This window comes from Pan troglodytes, chromosome 2, assembly GCF_028858775.2.
Source record: "Pan troglodytes isolate AG18354 chromosome 2, NHGRI_mPanTro3-v2.0_pri, whole genome shotgun sequence".
Classification (NCBI taxonomy): domain Eukaryota; kingdom Metazoa; phylum Chordata; class Mammalia; order Primates; family Hominidae; genus Pan; species Pan troglodytes.
Window position 1 is genome coordinate 25,234,854 of NC_086015.1, and position 17,613 is coordinate 25,252,466.

The window sequence follows — 17,613 nt, forward strand, 5'->3', positions numbered from 1 at the left end:
TTCAATAAGCAGAGACAGGAAGCGAGAGAGTTAACAAATGAAGTAGTGTACTGTCAAATAAAATTGGGCCTAGAGTGAGCAGAGAACAGTAATCTATAGAGAACTTTGTTAGTAAGTGATGGAAACAGAGTTGGGTAGGTATTTTGGGCCTGTTCACAAGAAGGGAAGAATAGATTCTTAAGTAGCTGAATGCTAAAAGCTATTATTTGGGAATAATTACTCTAAAATTCCTTTGAAATTGCTTTTGAAAGACTTTCTCTAATGTAGATTATAGCGTATTGAGATAAAATATGACTATATCCTGCCACTTTACTGAAAATTCATTGTTTCTCTTCCAGTTCTAGTTCTTTCTTGAAGCCACTCATGCATAAGAGGTATGAGAAGTCATATTTGAGTTAGAGCCAGATGAAAACCTCAAGAATTACCAGTTATTCCACTGAAGTAAAGCACTGTTTCCAGAGGACTTCCATTTCAAGGAAAACATGCTTCTTCCTTCATTCAGTGCACACTTATTGGATGCCTTCTCTGAGCCTTGTGCTGAGCCACAAGAGCTAAAGCATAAACCCACCAGGAACTAACAATACCTAACATAAGTTGATTTTTTTTCAGAGTGCATTGATCACAGTAGATCATAGTCAAGCATTATCTTCATAGAATAGAACTTGATGTCTGTAGGTGTAATTTCTGAGTGGTTGATAAAGGTCTCCTGCTAAGGTGCTACTAACCAGGAAGGAATTGGAGGGTTGGTGGGTACTGTGGGTACAGCACGGGACCTAGGCTAATTGGGACAGTAGAAAAAGGCACCTAAAGAAAACTATTTCTGATTTTGTGTTTGGCCTGAGACTGAGCCTGCTCCCTGTATTGTAAAGGAATGGTACATTATTTCTTACATCTGGTTCAAGGCCCAACTGCAGAGGGTGTATACATACATCCTGAACATTCCAGAGGGACTTATCTGACAGTAGAACCAGTAAATGTTACATTTCTAGAGATTAGAACATCCTAAAATTGCACACAGCTGGCAGTAAACTTGGGAGAACTGCTTTTTTGTGTGGTCAGGACAGTTTACCCTTCCCTGATAGAACAAAAATTAGTCAAAGGGAAGTATGGGTAAAAGGAAAGGGAAAACTTTCCTTTCCTCTAGGTTTTCATTGCCAAAAAGGAAGTATCAAAATAATTTCAGTTGGCTGATGAATGGTAAAATATTCCAGGCAGGGAGCTGCACAGCTCAAAGAGAATTAATTTTATAGTTTTCTGCCAATTTTTCATTTCCCACCTCTCCCCCATAGAAATGCGGTGTCTTAGTTACACACTAGATGAATAAAATGAGCACATAGCCTTCTGTTCAGAGCTGGGATTGTGGTCATCTTCTGCCCTGGAAGATAGTCAAGGACTAATTAGGCATGTGTCTCTTCCCATCAAGTTTTGACAACCTGGAAGTTTGGTGGTAGCATAAGGGGAGGCCTGCTGACAGGGCTCTTTGGTAGAAGGGACTGTTTAAGAGGCTGGGAGCCTTAACAAATAGGCATCTGGCATTATTTGTCCTGTCGTTTATTTCCTGGATCTCCTACATTAGTGCTATTCCAATCTGGCTGATGATTTGATTCATTGGGGAAACTTTCTTTTTTAAAATGTGTGTGGTCTCAACCTCCACTTTGAACTTTAGTGAATAGGAATTTCTCGGGATGGGTATCAATAATCTACATTTTCAAATATGCTTTTCAAGTGTTTCTAATGACGATCCACGTTTTGCATCCATAATTTGAGATGACCATAAGGTTTTGACTGAAAAATGAGTGGGTTGGGGGAGAACTTATTCAATGTAGAGCCATGGAAGAAGAAATGCTTCTCTGTTGCTTTATGCACATCTGGAAGATTCTAGAGCAAAGACAGTCCTTTTTTTTATGAAAATGTATTAAGGTAATAGAATTTTAACATTAAACAGAATTGAGTAAGCCCAATTATTATCTTAAAGTCAGAATGGTTTCAACGTGCAGACAGAGGCATGGTGCCTTTGTTTTTGCGTCTTCTTTGGGACTAATTTAATGAGTTCCATACATTACTCTGCATTAAAAATGTATGCATAACATTGTGTTCGCTACACTCCATAGGGTTTTGCACAATATTTACAAAGTGAATTTAACTATATTTCATTATAATCTAGAGTGGATTTTAGAACCTAATCCTTTCATAAAATGCTGCTCAACGTTTTGACCTCCAAAACATTTGATTTCAGATGTCTTCACAGGTGAAGATATATTCCTCTTTACTGAATACATTAAAAAACACTCTCCAAAATCATGTTGACTGTTTTGTTTCCATAGCCACTAAATAATTGAACTCATATTCTATAGATGATGACTACTTGACTGAGAAGAATTTTAAAAATTGACGATATTTTTGTGTAAATTTGCACAGATATGATGGGAGTAGACAATGCATAGTTCTGAGCATATGCTCTTTTTTTTGTCCATTTTTACACAAAAGGATACAACCAACACCGGTAGTTAGTATATGGGATAACCTTTTGAGAATAATGAAAGCAACAAAGAGTATTTTTTAAGTAAGTCTAGAGCTTAGCTTTCTCACCTTTAAAGTGACAGACTGGCCCAGGCGATACTTCCTTAAATACACGAGCCTAGCTTCATCACTCTGTGCTTCTGCTAGTCTCAGAGATGACTGAGTCAGAAAAGAAGATTAAGGGCTAACTACCATTTACCAGGATGAGAGTTTCACCATAACTTTGGTTGTTCTGTTCAAAAAGCACTATAGCCAGGCATGGTGACATATGCCTGTAATTACATCCTCTCAGGAGGCTGAGGCAGGAGGATTGCGTGAGCCCAGGACAATAGTGAGACCCTATCTCAAAAAAAAAAAAAAAAAAATGGAAAAGCATTATTGCATTAATCCCAGTGCAAATATTATGTGTTAAGTGACTTTTCCTACCTTTGCCACTAACCCTCATCATAGCTTATCTTCCCCCAACCCAAGGATTCAGTAGTACACACAGCCAGGATTATAATTAATAATGGAAAACCAGTGCATATTCAGGTGTCAAGAGTGTCTACACAAGGAGGACTGAAACTCACATATTGGTAAATCAGTGCTTATTTAGCAGAAACCGGAGTTTTCTGGCCCTGGGCTGTTTCAAGGCCAGGTAGCAGCTACCTCTCAATTCCTGGCAGAAAGCACAGGAACCCCAGAATTTTGAAGTCTTCTGGAGAAGAGACTATTTCTTCATGTTCTCCTTGCTAGATATGAGGTATTAAAGGTAAAGGAGAAGAGAAAACAAGTTAAGAAAGTATGACCAATGAGATATATTTAGTTGTTCTTGACAATAAATGATGAGATCTTGAATACGAATGGGCTAAGCCTGACATGATAATATCACTGTAGTTTTTAAAAATGATGAATCTAATATTAGTTGTTACATAGGTTGAAGCCAGAGAGAGAAGATGTTAGATAGGAAACAGGAAAATATGTTTCAAATACTGGAAAGAAGAAAAAGAATCATATAGCAGTCACTAAGATAAAAAGAGAGACAGAACATCCAAAGTCCTTCCTACTTTTCCAATTATTGCACCTAAACACAAATGTACAGTTTTACCTTTTATTGTCTGTTCACTAATATGTTCTTTTTGCTTCCTCATAAACACTGCCCATGTATGTCATCCCCTGCTCATTTCATGATATCTTCATTTTTACTTTCTTGACTTCCAAGACTGAAGTCAGCAACTCTCAGCATGAATGTCTCTATTACAGAGCCCCATGTGCTAGGAATGACCCCTGGTGCCCAGAAACCATGTCTACACTGCTTCACCCTGCTCCCTTGGTCATCGCCAAAGAAACGAGAAAGTAGACATTTGTCCAATTGGAACACCCAGATTTTTGTCGCAAATTTATAGCTAGACATTGTCAATAACACTAAGGAGGCTTATAGTTATCGTATACTTGGTGTCTATTCCATAGAACATGTTCTTAATGAGGCATTGTTATTACCAGATAGATTTCGTAACAAATGCCAAAATGTATGTGATGGGGGAGAGAGATGTCAGTAAGCAAGATTATGTGATGGGAGGGCTACAACCAGAAGTGATTTTGATTCTATATTATGCAAATATTTAAAATTTTGTCTTGGAAAAATTATGGAAAGTTTTTAGACTTCTGCTTTATTTCTGTATTAAAAAGTGAGTTTAATCCTGGAGTTCTTATATCACTGTTCTACTTTTTGAATAGGGATTATTAAGGAAACTATACTTAATCAAAAATTTTTAATATATTATATGCATAAAATTATATTGAGGTTTCCATTTAAAATAGTGTCCTTAATAAGAAGCACTACATGTTCCGTTTCCTTTCAAGTTCATAGATTTCACAAAAGGAAAGTTCTGTTTTGATTCCAGCATCCACTCCTGTTAAAGACATGAAAGGCTTCCCAGAATATTATCTGCTAGTTCTTCAGTTAGGAAAATAAAACCCTTCACCTCCTTATGTTTAACAAAACCAAGCAATTTCAAAATCAGTTCTCTAGTTCCCGTCATAGAAACAATTTCTTTAATTCGGGTTTGCCATGTCATAGCTTCTGCTTATTAGTCCATTATTTTTACCCTGTGTTTCAGAGAAGAAACTAATCCACTAGGTCTTTTAATGAGTTTCTAGAATTATCTGAGATGGAGATAATTCTCTGAGGTTAAATAACTAAAATAGTGATTGACCTTCGTCTTCTTCTCAAATTCAAATATAATTAATTCCTCAGCTACCTGCACCTAGGTTGCTCTAAAGAGATTCATATACTTCTGACCTTGGTCCAGACTTTATCTCTTTTGCATTAATTAACTAAGAATGTTGTCCACTTGGGGAACACTATCATCCGAAGTGAAGTTGATTAGTATATGCATACATTGCAAACTTTTAAAAAAACAGATTGGAATAAATTCAAGGTTATATGCATGAAGGAAACTACCTTTACTATCTATATAGTTTACATACAGTGTGTTTTATTACATTTTTGAGTGCGCAATTTAATTGTTTGAAAGACTCTACTAAAGTTTTTGTTTATATTTTATCCACAATCACAATTGTAAAGATTTCTGAGTTTCCTTTTAAGTAGCTTGATTATGGCTCTGTGTACTAAAAAGTAGACATAAATTTAGAAGTATTTTTACTAAAAATGAGCAAATTATTTTTCCATAATTTTCACAAATACAGAACTCAATTAAAATAAATGGACATTAAACAGAAACTGTTAAAGAAAAATGCATTGAAAGAAAATTGCTTGTGTGTATGTGTTTGAATTCTAGTTTTAAAAAGAAAACTAAAAGAAATATAATCACAGTATGGGAAATTTACAAAGCAGTGATATGATGAAATATATTAATTGATTTTCAAATCTTGAACTAGCCTAGAATACCCAGGATAAATACTACTTGGTTGTGGTATATAATTCCTTCTATACATTGTTGAATTAAGCTTGCTAATATTTGGTTGAGGACTTTTACATCTATGTTCATGGGAGACATTGGTCTGTAACATTCTTTTCTTATAATGTTTTTGTCTGGCATGATATTAGGGTGATGCTGGCCTTATAGAATGAGTTACAAGCAGGTCTTCTGCTCCTATATTCTGAGAGATATTGTAGAGAATTGGTATAATTTCTTCCTTAAATGTTTGGTAGAATTCACCAGTGAGCCCTCCAATTTGGGTGTTTTCTGTGTTAGAAGGCTATTAACTATTGATTCAACTTTTTAAGTAGATATAGGTCCATTCAGATTGTCTATTTCTTCTTGTGTGAGTTTTGGCAGATTGTGTCTTTTAAGTAATTTGTCCATTTCATATACGTTACCAAATTAATGTGCAAGAGTTGCTCATCGTATTCCTTATTTATCCTTTTAAAGTTCATGGGATCTGTAGTGATGTTTTCTCTTTCGTTTCTGATATTAGTCATTTGCTTTCTCTTCTTTTTTTTCTTAGCCTGTTTAATAGCTTATCCATTTTATTGCTTATTTTAAAGAACCAGCTTTTACTTCCACTAATTATTCCTACTGATTTCCTGTTTTCAAAATTGCTTTTATTTCTTTTATTCTACTTACCTTGTATTTCATTGACTCCATTTTTCTAGTGTCCTAAGATGGAAACTTAGATGATTGATTTTAGATCTTTCTCCTTTCTTTCTTTCTTTCTTTTTTTTTTTTTAATTATACTTTAAGTCCTGGGATACATGTGCAGAATGTGCAGGTTTGTTACATAGATATACACATGCCATTGTGGTTTGCTCTACTCACCAACCTGTCGTATACATTAGCTATTTCTCCTAATGCTATCCCTCCCCTAGCTCGCCACCCCGCCCACCCCCGACAGGCTCCACTGTAAGATGTTCCCCTCCCTGTCTCCATGTGTTCTCATTGTTCAACTCCCACTTATGAGTGAGAACATGTGATGTTTGGTTTTCTGTTCCCATGCTAGTTTGCTGAAAATGATGGTTTCCAGTTTCATCCATCTCCCTGCAAATAACATAAACTCATCCTTTTTTATGGCTGCATAGTATTCTATGGTGTATATGTTCCATATTTTATTTATCCAGTCTATCATTGATGGGCATTTGGGTTGGTTCCAAGTCTTTGCTATTGTGAGCAGTGCTGCAATAAACATATGTGTGCATGTGTCTTTATAGTACAATGATTTATCCTTTGGGTATATACCCAGCAATGGGATTGCTGGGTCAAATGGTATTTCTGCTTCTAGATCCTTGAGGAATCGCCACACTGTTTTCCACAATGGTTAAGCTAATTTACACTCCCACCAACAATGTAAAAGCATTCCTATTTCTCCACATCCTCTCCAGCATCTGTTGTTTCCTGACTTTTTAATGATCGCCATTCTAACTGGTATGAGAAGGTACCCCATTGTGGTTTTGATTTGCATTTCTCTAATGACCAGTGATGATAAGCTTTTTTCATATGTTTGTTGGCTGCATAAATGTCTTCTTTTGAGAAGTGTCTGTTCATATCCTTCGCCCCCTTTTAGATGGGGTTTTTTTTTCTTGTAAATTTGTTTAAGTTCCTTGTAGATTCTGCATATTAGCCCTTTGTCAGATGGATAGATTGCAAAAATTTTCTCCCATTCTGTAGGTTGCCTGTTCACGCTGATGATAGTTTCTTTTGCTTTGCAAAAACTCTAGTTTAATTAGATCCTATTTGTCTATTTTGGCTTTTATTGCCATTGCTTTTGGCGTTTCACTCATGAAGTCTTTGCCCATGCCTGTGTCCTGAATGGTATTGCCTAGGTTTTCTTCTAGGATTGTTATGGTTTTAGGTTTAAGTCTTTAATCCATCTTGAGTTAATTTTTGTATAACATGTAAAGAAAGGGTCGAGTTTCAGCTTTCTGCATATGGCTAGCCAGTTTTCCCAACACCATTTATTAAATAGGGAATCCTTTCCTCATTGCTTGTTTTTGTCAGCTTTGTCAAAGATCAGATGGTTGCAGATGTGTGGCATCATTTTTGAGGCCTCTGTTCTGTTCCATTGGTCTATATATCTGTTTTGGTACCAGTACCATGCTGTTTTTGTTACTGTAGCCTTGTAGTATAGTTTGAAGTCATGCAGCTTGATGCCTCCAACTTTGTTCTTTTTGCTTAGAATTGTCTTGGCTATATGGGCTCTTTTTTGTTTCCATATGAAATTTAAAGTAGCTTTTTCTAATTCTGTGAAGAAAGTCAATGGTAGCTTCATGGGCATAGCATTGAATCTATAAATTACTTTGGGCAGCATGGCCATTTTCACGATATTGAATCTTCCTATCCATGAGCATGGAATGATTTTCCATTTGTTTGTGTTCTCTCTTTTTCCTTGAGCAGTGGTTTGTAGTTCTCCTTGAAGACGTCCTTCACATCCCTTGTAAATTGTATTCCTAGGTATTTTATTCTCTTTGTAGCAATTGTGAATGGGAGTTCACTCATGATTTGGCTGTCTGTTTGTCTATTATTGGTGTATAGGAATGCTTGTGATTTTTGCACATTGATTTTGTATCCTGAGACTTTCAGTAGTCCCACCTAATCTGCAGAGGATGCATTCCAAAACCTTGAGAGGATGCATGAAACCATGAAAATTGCCAAACTCTACATAGGCTGAGTGTCCCTAATCTAAAAATAAATCCAGAATGCTCCAAAATATGAAAATTTTTGAGCACTGACATGAAAGGAAATGACTATTGGAGCATTTTGGATTTCAGATATTTGGACTAGGGATGCTCAACCAGTATCTATTCTGCAAATATTCTAAAAAAAAAAAAAAAAATTGAAATCCAAAAAACTTCTGTCCCAAGTGTTTCAGATAAGAGATCCTCAACCTGTATATAATATGCACAAATTTCTTTTTCCTACTTCACAATTTCACAGATAAAAGATTTGTTTTTACTGTAAATCTCAGCAACCTCAGCATACAATTTTTTTTTCTTTATTCAGTCAAGAGTTTTCACCTTTTCACTTAAGAGGGTCACTTTAAGGCTTCTCCTTGGCATATTCAAATTGCCAGCTTTACTACTCTTGTGCTTTGGGGCCATTATTAAGTAAGATAAGGGTTAGTTGAACACAAGCCCTGTGGTACCGTGGAAGTTGATGTGATAACCAAGATACTATGTGACTAACAGGCAAGTAGTATATACAGCCTGGGTATGCTGGGCAAAGAAATAATTCATGTTCCAGGTACGACAGAGCAGGATGGCTCAATATTTCATCCCACTAATCAGAATAGTGTACAATTGAAAACTTATGAATTGTTTATTCCTGAAATTGCTCATTTAATATTTTCCAACCCTAGTTAACTGCATGTAACTGAAGCTGTAGAAAGCAAAACTGCAGATAAGGGAGGACTACTATATGAAGTCAATATTATAAATTCCCCACTAATTACTGCATTCACTGAATTTCCCAAATTTTGATGTTAGGTTTTCATTTTTATTTGGTTCAATTTTTAAAAATTTCTCCTGAGATGTCTTCTTTGATCAATGTGTTTTTTAAAAGCGTGTTGTTAAATCTTCAAGTATTTTGGGATTTTTCAGCTATCTTTCTGTTACTGATTTCTAGCTTAATTTCATCAAGGTCTGAGAGAAGACACTGTATAGCTTCTATTCTTTTAAATTTGTTAAGGTGTGTTTTATATTCCAAAATGTAATCTTTCCTGGTGAATGTTCCATGTGAGCTTGAGAAGATTGTTTATTCTGCTGTTATTGGAAGAAGCACTCTATAGCTATCCATTATATCCAGTTGATTGATGGTATTGAGTTCAACTAAGTCCTTACTGCTTTTCTGCCCTCTGGATCTGTCCATTTCTGTTAACTGGGTATTAAAGTCTCCAACTATAATAGCAGACTCATCCAATTTTCCTTGTAGTCCTATCAGTTTTTGCCTCATATATTTTGATGTTCTGTTGTTAGTCACATACTCATTGACACTTGCTGTCTTTTTGAAGAATTAATCCTTTTATAATTAAGTAATATTCTTTATCCCTGATAACTTCCTTACTCTGAAGTCTGCCGTCTCTGAAATTAGTATAGCTACTCCTGCTTTTCTTTGGTTAGTGTTAGCATCATATACCTACCTCTATTCATTTACTTTTCATTTATATGTCTTTATATATTCAGTGGGTTTTTTTTTTTGCAGGCATCATATAATTGAGTCTTGTTTTTTGATCCACTCAACATTTCTAGAGTTGGTACATTTAGAGAATTGGTGTTCACAGTGATTACTGTTATGTTAAGATTTATATCTTCCATGTTTGTTACTATTTTCTTCCCCTTTTTCTGTTCCTATTTTTGTCTTTTACTCTTTTTATGCCTTTTGTGGTTTCAATTAAGCATTATATATGTTACTATTTGCTCTCCTTTCTTAGTATATGAGTCTTACTTTTTTTTTTTTTACTTTTTTAGTGTTGCTTTAGTTTGCAATATACATTTACAACTAATCCAAGTCAGTTTTCAAATAACATTATACCACTTCACAGGTAATATGACTGTCTTATAATAAAAGAATTCTAATTTTTCTCTCCCATCCCTTACAGAATTGGTGTCATTCATTTCACATATATAAGCATATATATTCATGTGTTGCTTAATGATGGGGATGCGTTCTGAGAAATGTGTCATTAGGTGATTTTTCCATTGTGTGAACATCAGAGTGTACTTACACAAACCTAGATGGTAAGGCCTACTACACACAGGTTATATGGCATAACCTATTGCTCCTAGACTAAAAACTTATACAGCCATGTTACTATACTGAATACTGTAGGCAATTGTGACACAATGGTATTTGTTTATCTAAACATATAGAAATATAGCAAAGGTGTAGTAAAAATATGGTATTATAATTTTATGCAAACATCATTGTATATGCAGTTTATCCTTGACCAAAACATCATTATGTAGTACATGAATTTATTATATATATATTTATATGTATGTTACATATGTTATATATTTATATATACACACAGAGGAGATGTGTGTGTGTGTGTGTGTGTGTGTGTGTGTATACGTATCATCTTAGGCTAGAATTTTTATTAAAAAGAAGCCATTGGCCAGGTGCGGTGGCTCACGCCTGTAATCCCAGCACTTTGGGAGGCTGAGGCCGGTGGATCACGAGGTCAGGAGATCGAGACCATCCTGGCTAACATGGTGAAACCCCGTCTCTACTAAAAATACAAAAAATTAGCCGGGCGTGGTGGCGGGCGCCTGTGATCCCAGCTACTTGGGAAGCTGGGGCAGGAGAGTGGCGTGAAACTGGGAGGCAGAGTTTGCAGTGAGCCGAGATTGCACCACTGCGCTCCAGCCTGGGCGACAGAGTGAAACTCCATCTCAAAAAAAAAAAAAAGAAGCCATTGTGTCTATGGAAAAGTTAAAATATCTGTAATTAATGTCATACAAAAGTGGACAATATCCCTAATATAGAGAGAATTGCTGAAAGTCTAGAAGACAATGATCAGTAAAACTATAAAGAATTAATTAGAATTGACTAAAGACATAATAGACATTTCATAAAAAACAAAACGCCAAATGCTGCTAAACATGGGAGATGTTCAAATTTCTCAAACTCATTAATAATGAAAGAAATGCAAATCAAGCCTTCATTGAATGTGGTTTACAGTTATCAAAATGACCCCAAGGGAATCACGCCTCCAGGGAGTAATGCTCCTCTGAGGTCCCCTCCACTTTGACTCTGGGCTGGGTCCTGTGATTTGCCCTGCCACTGGGAAATCAGAAAATGTGATGCACGGCTGCATGCTGGGGTTTGCCTCCTGGAATTCTGCTGCTACCCTGTGAGAATGCCCAGCGTGGCCTTGAAGATGGAAGACTGCCTGAAGAGACACGACCAGCTTTCCCAGTTATCCCACCAACCTCATGTAGCCAAATGAGTAAATCTAGGGAAAACCAGCAGAACAGCTCGACCAACACACAGAATGGTGAGAAAAATAAATCATGGTTATTTTAAGTCAGTACTTTGAGAGGGGCTATTGTCATCTAGCAATAGATAATCGATACACTGAGATACCATTTTCACTTACAGAATTGGTAGAAATCCAGGAGTTTGACAGTACACTCTGGTAGTGACTCTATGGAGAAAAACACTCTCATACGCTGCTGATGGGAGTGTAAGTTGATACGATCCCTGTAGAAGGCAACTTGGCAATATCAACTAACATTTCAAAGGCTTATTGTCTTTATCCAATAATCCCATTTCTAGTGAGTTATTCTACAGATAGATTTACCCAGGTACAAAATTGTGTATATGCAAGTTTATTTAGGCAGATCTAATGTTAAAAGATAAAAACAATCTAAATGTGTATTAATACAAGTCTGGGTAAATATACAATGGAATTATGATCTGTAAAATGATAAAAAAATAAGGACTCATTACACACAATGTGGAAAAAACTTAAAGATATATTATTAAGCAATAAAAGCACAGTGTAAAATAATGTTAATAGTATGCCACATATTGTGTATAAAAAGAAGAAAAATAGAAATCTGTGCTTGTGTGTTTGAATATGCATTCCAAAAACTCTGGAAGAAAAGTATAGCTGTAGGCTTGGGGTTGGGGGGTGCAAGGTGTTTGGGATCTGGGCTTACAGGGGATGGGGCAAGTGGGAACCTTTACACTGTATTATATTTTAATAATTCGAGGAACACATAAATATAAACATTTAATTTGCAAATTAAAAATAAAAACTTTCTTAAAAAACTTAATATTTGCATAGTACAGGGATACATTTATCTAACAAAACCCATGTAGTAGCAAATTAGGTTTTTTTATTATTATTATTATACTTTAAGTTTTAGGGTACATGTGCACCCTGTGCAGGTTAGTTACATGTGTATACATGTGCCATGCTGGTGCACTGCACCCACTAACTCGTCATCTAGCATTAGGTATATCTCCCAATGCTATCTCTCCCCCCTCCCCCCACCCCACAACAGTCACCAGAGTGTGATGTTCCCCTTCCTGTGTCCATGTGATCTCATTGTTCAATTCCCACCTATGAATGACAATATGCGGTGTTTGGTTTTTTGTTCTTGCGATAGTTTACTGAGAATGATGACTTCCAATTTCATCCATGTCCCTACAAAGGACATGAACTCATCATTTTTTATGGCTGCATAGTATTCCATGGTGTATATGTGCCACATTTTCTTCATCCAGTCTATCATTGTTGGACATTTGGGTTGGTTCCAAGTCTTTGCTATTGTGAATAATGCCGCAATAAATATACGTGTGCATGTGTCTTTATAGCAGCATGATTTATAGTCCTTTGGGTACATACCCAGTAATGGGATGGCTGGGTCAAATGATATTTCCAGTTCTAGATTCCTGAGGAATCACCACACTGTCTTCCACAATGGTTGAACTAGTTTACAGTCCCACCAACAGTGTCAAAGTGTTTCTATTTGTCCACATCCTCTCCAGCACCTGTTGTTTCCTGACTTTTTAATGATTGCCATTCTAACTGGTGTGAGATGGTATCTCATTGTGGTTTTGATTTGCATTTCTCTGATGGCCAGTGATGATGAGCATTTTTTCATGTGTTTTTTGACTGCATAAATGTCTTCTTTTGAGAAGTGTCTGTTCATGTCCTTCACCCACTTTTTGATGGGGTTGTTTTTTTCTTGTAAATTTGTTTGAGTTCATTGTAGATTCTGGATATTAGCCCTTTGTCAGATGAGTAGGTTGTGAAAATTTTCTCCCATTTTGTAGGTTGCCTGTTCACTCTGATGGTAGTTTCTTTTGCTGTGCAGAAGCTCTTTAGTTTAATTAGATCCCATTTGTCAATTTTTTCTTTTGTTGCCATTGCGTTTGGTGTTTTAGACATGAAGTCCTTGCCCATGCCTATGTCCTGAATGGTAATGCCTAGGTTTTCTTCTAGGGTTTTTATGGTTTTAGGTCTAACGTTTAAGTCTTTAATCCATCTTGAATTAATTTTTGTATAAGGTGTAAGGAAGGGATCCAGTTTCAGCTTTCCACATATGGCTAGCCAGTTTTCCCAGCACCATTTATTAAATAGGGAATCCTTTCCCCATTGCTTGTTTTTGTCAGGTTTGTCAAAGATCAGATAGTTGTAGATATGCGGCGTTGTTGCTGAGGGCTCTGTTCTGTTCCATTGATCTATATCTCTGTTTTGGTACCAGTACCATGCTGTTTTGGTTACTGTAGCCTTGTAGTATAGTTTGAAGTCAGGTAGGGTGATGCCTCCAGCTTTGTTCTTTTGGCTTAGGATTGACTTGGCGATGTGGGCTCTTTTTTGTTCCATATGAACTTTAAAGTAGTTTTTTCCAATTCTGTGAAGAAAGTCATTGGTAGCTTGATGGGGATGGCATTGAATCTGTAACTTACCTTGGGCAGTATGGCCATTTTCACGATATTGATTCTTCCTACCCATGAGCATGGAATGTTCTTCCATTTGTTTGTATCCTCTTTTATTTCATTGAGCAGTGGTTTGTAGTTCTCCTTGAAGAGGTCCTTCACATCCCTTGTAAGTTGGATTCCTAGGTATTTTATTCTCTTTGAAGCAATTGTGAATGGGAATTCACTCATGATTTGGCTCTCTGTTTGTCTGTTGTTGGTGTATAAGAATGCTTGTGATTTTTGTACATTGATTTTGTATCCTGAGACTTTGCTGAAGTTGCTTATCAGCTTAAGGAGATTTTGGGCTGAGACAGTGGGGTTTTCTAGATATACAATCATGTCGTCTGCAAACAGGGACAATTTGACTTCCTCTTTTCCTAATTGAATATCCTTTATTTCCTTCTCCTGCCTAATTGCCCTTGCCAGAATTTCCAACACTATGTCGAATAGGAGTGGTGAGAGAGGGCATCCCTGTCTTGTGCCAGTTTTCAAAGGGAATGCTTCCAGGTTTTGCCCATTCAGTATGATATTGGCTGTGGGTTTGTCATAGATAACTCTTATTATTTTGAAATACGTCCCATCAGTACCTAATTTATTGAGAGTTTTTAGCATGAAGGGTTGTTGAATTTTGTCAAAGGCTTTTTCTGCATCTGTTGAGATAATCATGTGGTTTTTGTCTTTGGCTCTGTTTATATGCTGGATTACATTTATTGATTTGCGTATATTGAACCAGCCTTGCATCCCAGGGATGAAGCCCACTTGATCATGGTGGATAAGGTTTTTGATGTGCTGCTGGATTCGGTTTGCCAGTATTTTATTGAGGATTTTTGCATCAATGTTCATCAAGGATATTGGTCTAAAATTCTCTTTTTTGGTTGTGTCTCTGCCCAGCTTTGGTATCAGAATGATGCTGGCCTCATAAAATGAGTTAGGGAGGATTCCCTCTTTTTCTATTGATTGGAATAGTTTCAGAAGGAATGGTACCAGTTCCTCCTTGTACCTCTGGTAGAATTCGGCTGTGAATCCATCTGGTCCTGGACTCTTTTTGGTTGGTAAGCTATTGATTATTGCCACAATTTCAGCTCCTGTTATTGGTCTATTCAGAGATTCAACTTCTTCCTGGTTTAGTCTTGGGAGGGTGTATGTGTCGAGGAATTTATACATTTCTTCTAGATTTTCTAGTTTATTTGCATAGAGGTGTTTGTAGTATTCTCTGATGGTAGTTTGTATTTCTGTGGGATCAGTGGTGATATCCCCTTTATCATTTTTTATTGCATCTATTTAATTCTTCTCTCTTTTTTTCCTTATTAGTCTTGTTAGCGGTCTATCAATTTTGTTGATCCTTTCAAAAAACCAGCTCCTGGATTCATTAATTTTTTGAAGGGTTTTTTGTGTCTCTATTTCCTTCAGTTCTGCTCTGATTTCAGTTATTTCTTGCCTTCTGCTAGCTTTTGAATGTGTTTGTTCTTGCTTTTCTAGTTCTTTTAATTGTGATATTAGGGTGTCAATTTTGGATCTTTCCTGCTTTCTCTTGTGGGCATTTAGTGCTATAAATTTCCCTCTACACACTGCTTTGAATGAGTCCCAGAGATTCTGGTATGTTGTGTCTTTGTTCTCATTGGTTTCAAAGAACATCTTTATTTCTGCCTTCATTTCGTTATGTACCCAGTAGTCATTCAGGAGCAGGTTGTTCAGTTTCCATGTAGTTGAGCGGTTTTGAGTGAGATTCTTAATCCTGAGTTCTAGTTTGTTTGCACTGTGGTCTGAGAGATAGTTTGTTATAATTTCTGTTCTTTTACATTTGCTGAGGAGAGCTTTACTTCCAAGTATGTGGTCAATTTTGGAATAGGTGTGGTGTGGTGCTGAAAAAAATGTATATTCTGTTGATTTGGGGTGGAGAGTTCTGTAGATGTCTATCAGGTCTGCTTGGTGCAGAGCTGAGTTCAATTCCTGGGTATCCTTGTTGACTTTCAGTCTCATTGATCTGTCTATTATTGACAGTGGGGTGTTAAAGTCTCCCATTATTAATGTGTGGGAGTCTAAGTCTCTTTGTAGGTCACTCAGGACTTGCTTTATGAATCTGGGTGCTCCTGTATTGGATGCATATATATTTAGGATAGTTAGCTCTTCTTGTTGAATTGATCCCTTTACCATTATGTAATGGCCTTCTTTGTCTCTTTTGATTTTTGTTGGTTTAAGGTCTGTTTTATCAGAGACTAGGATTGCAACCCCTGCCTTTTTTTGTTTTCCATTTGCTTGGTAGATCTTCCTCCATCCTTTTATTTTGAGCCTATGTGTGTCTATGCACGTGAGATGGGTTTCCTGAATACAGCACACTGATGGGTCTTGACTCTTTATCCAATTTGCCAGTCTGTGTCTTTTAATTGGAGCATTTAGTCCATTTACATTGAAAGTTAATATTGTTATGTGTGAATTTGATCCTGTCATTATGATGTTAGCTGGTTATTTTGCTCGTTAGTTGATGCAGTTTCTTCCTAGTCTTGATGGTCTTTACATTTTGGCATGATTTTGCAGCAGCTGGTACTGGTTGTTCCTTTCCATGTTTAGCGCTTCCTTCAGGAGCTCTTTTAGGGCAGGCCTGGTGGTGACAAAATCTCTCAGCATTTGCTTGTCTGTAAAGTATTTTATTTCTCCTTCGCTTATGAAGCTTAGTTTGGCTAGACATGAAATTCTGGGTTGAAAATTCTTTTCTTTAAGAATGTTGAATATTGGCCCCCACTCTCTTCTGACTTGTAGGGTTTCTGCCGAGAGATCCGCTGTTAGTCTGATGGGCTTCCCTTTGAGGGTAACCCGACCTTTCTCTCTGGCTGCCCTTAACATTTTTTCCTTCATTTCAACTTTGGTGAATCTGACGATTATGTGTCTTGGAGTTGCTCTTCTTGAGGAGTATCTTTGTGGCGTTCTCTGTATTTCCTGAATCTGAACATTGCCCTGCCTTGCTAGATTGGGAGGTTCTCCTGGATAATATCCTGCAGAGTGTTTTCCAACTTGGTTCCATTCTCCCCATCACTTTCAGGTACACCAATCAGACGTAGATTTGGTCTTCTCACATAGTCCCATATTTCTTGGAGGGTTTGCTCATTTCTTTTTATTCTTTTTTCTCTAAACTTCCCTTCTCGCTTTGTTTCATTCATTTCATCTTCCATTGCTGATACACTTTCTTCCAGTTGATCGCATCGGCTCCTGAGGCTTCTGCATTCTTCACATAGTTCTCGAGCCTTGGTTTTCAGCTCCATCAGCTCCTTTAAGCACTTCTCTGTAGTGGTTATTCTAGTTATACATCCTTCTAAATTTTTTTCAAAGTTTTCAACTTCTTTGCCTTTGGTTTGAATGTCCTCCCGTAGCTCAGAGTAATTTGATCTTCTGAAGCCTTCTTCTCTCAGCTCGTCAAAGTCATTCTCCATCCAGCTTTGTTCCGTTGCTCGTGAGGAACTGCGTTCCTTTGGAGGAGGAGAGGCGCTCTGCTTTTTAGAGTTTCCAGTTTTTCTGTTCTGTTTTTTCCCCATCTTTGTGGTTTTATCTACTTTTGGTCTTTGATGATGGTGATGTACACATGGGTTTTTGGTATGGATGTCCTTTCTGTTTGTTAGTTTTCCTTCTAACAGACAGGACTCTCAGCTGCAGGTCTGTTGGAATACCCTGCAGTGTGAGGTGTCAGTGTGCCTCTGCTGGGGGGTGCCTCCCAGTTAGGCTGCTCGGG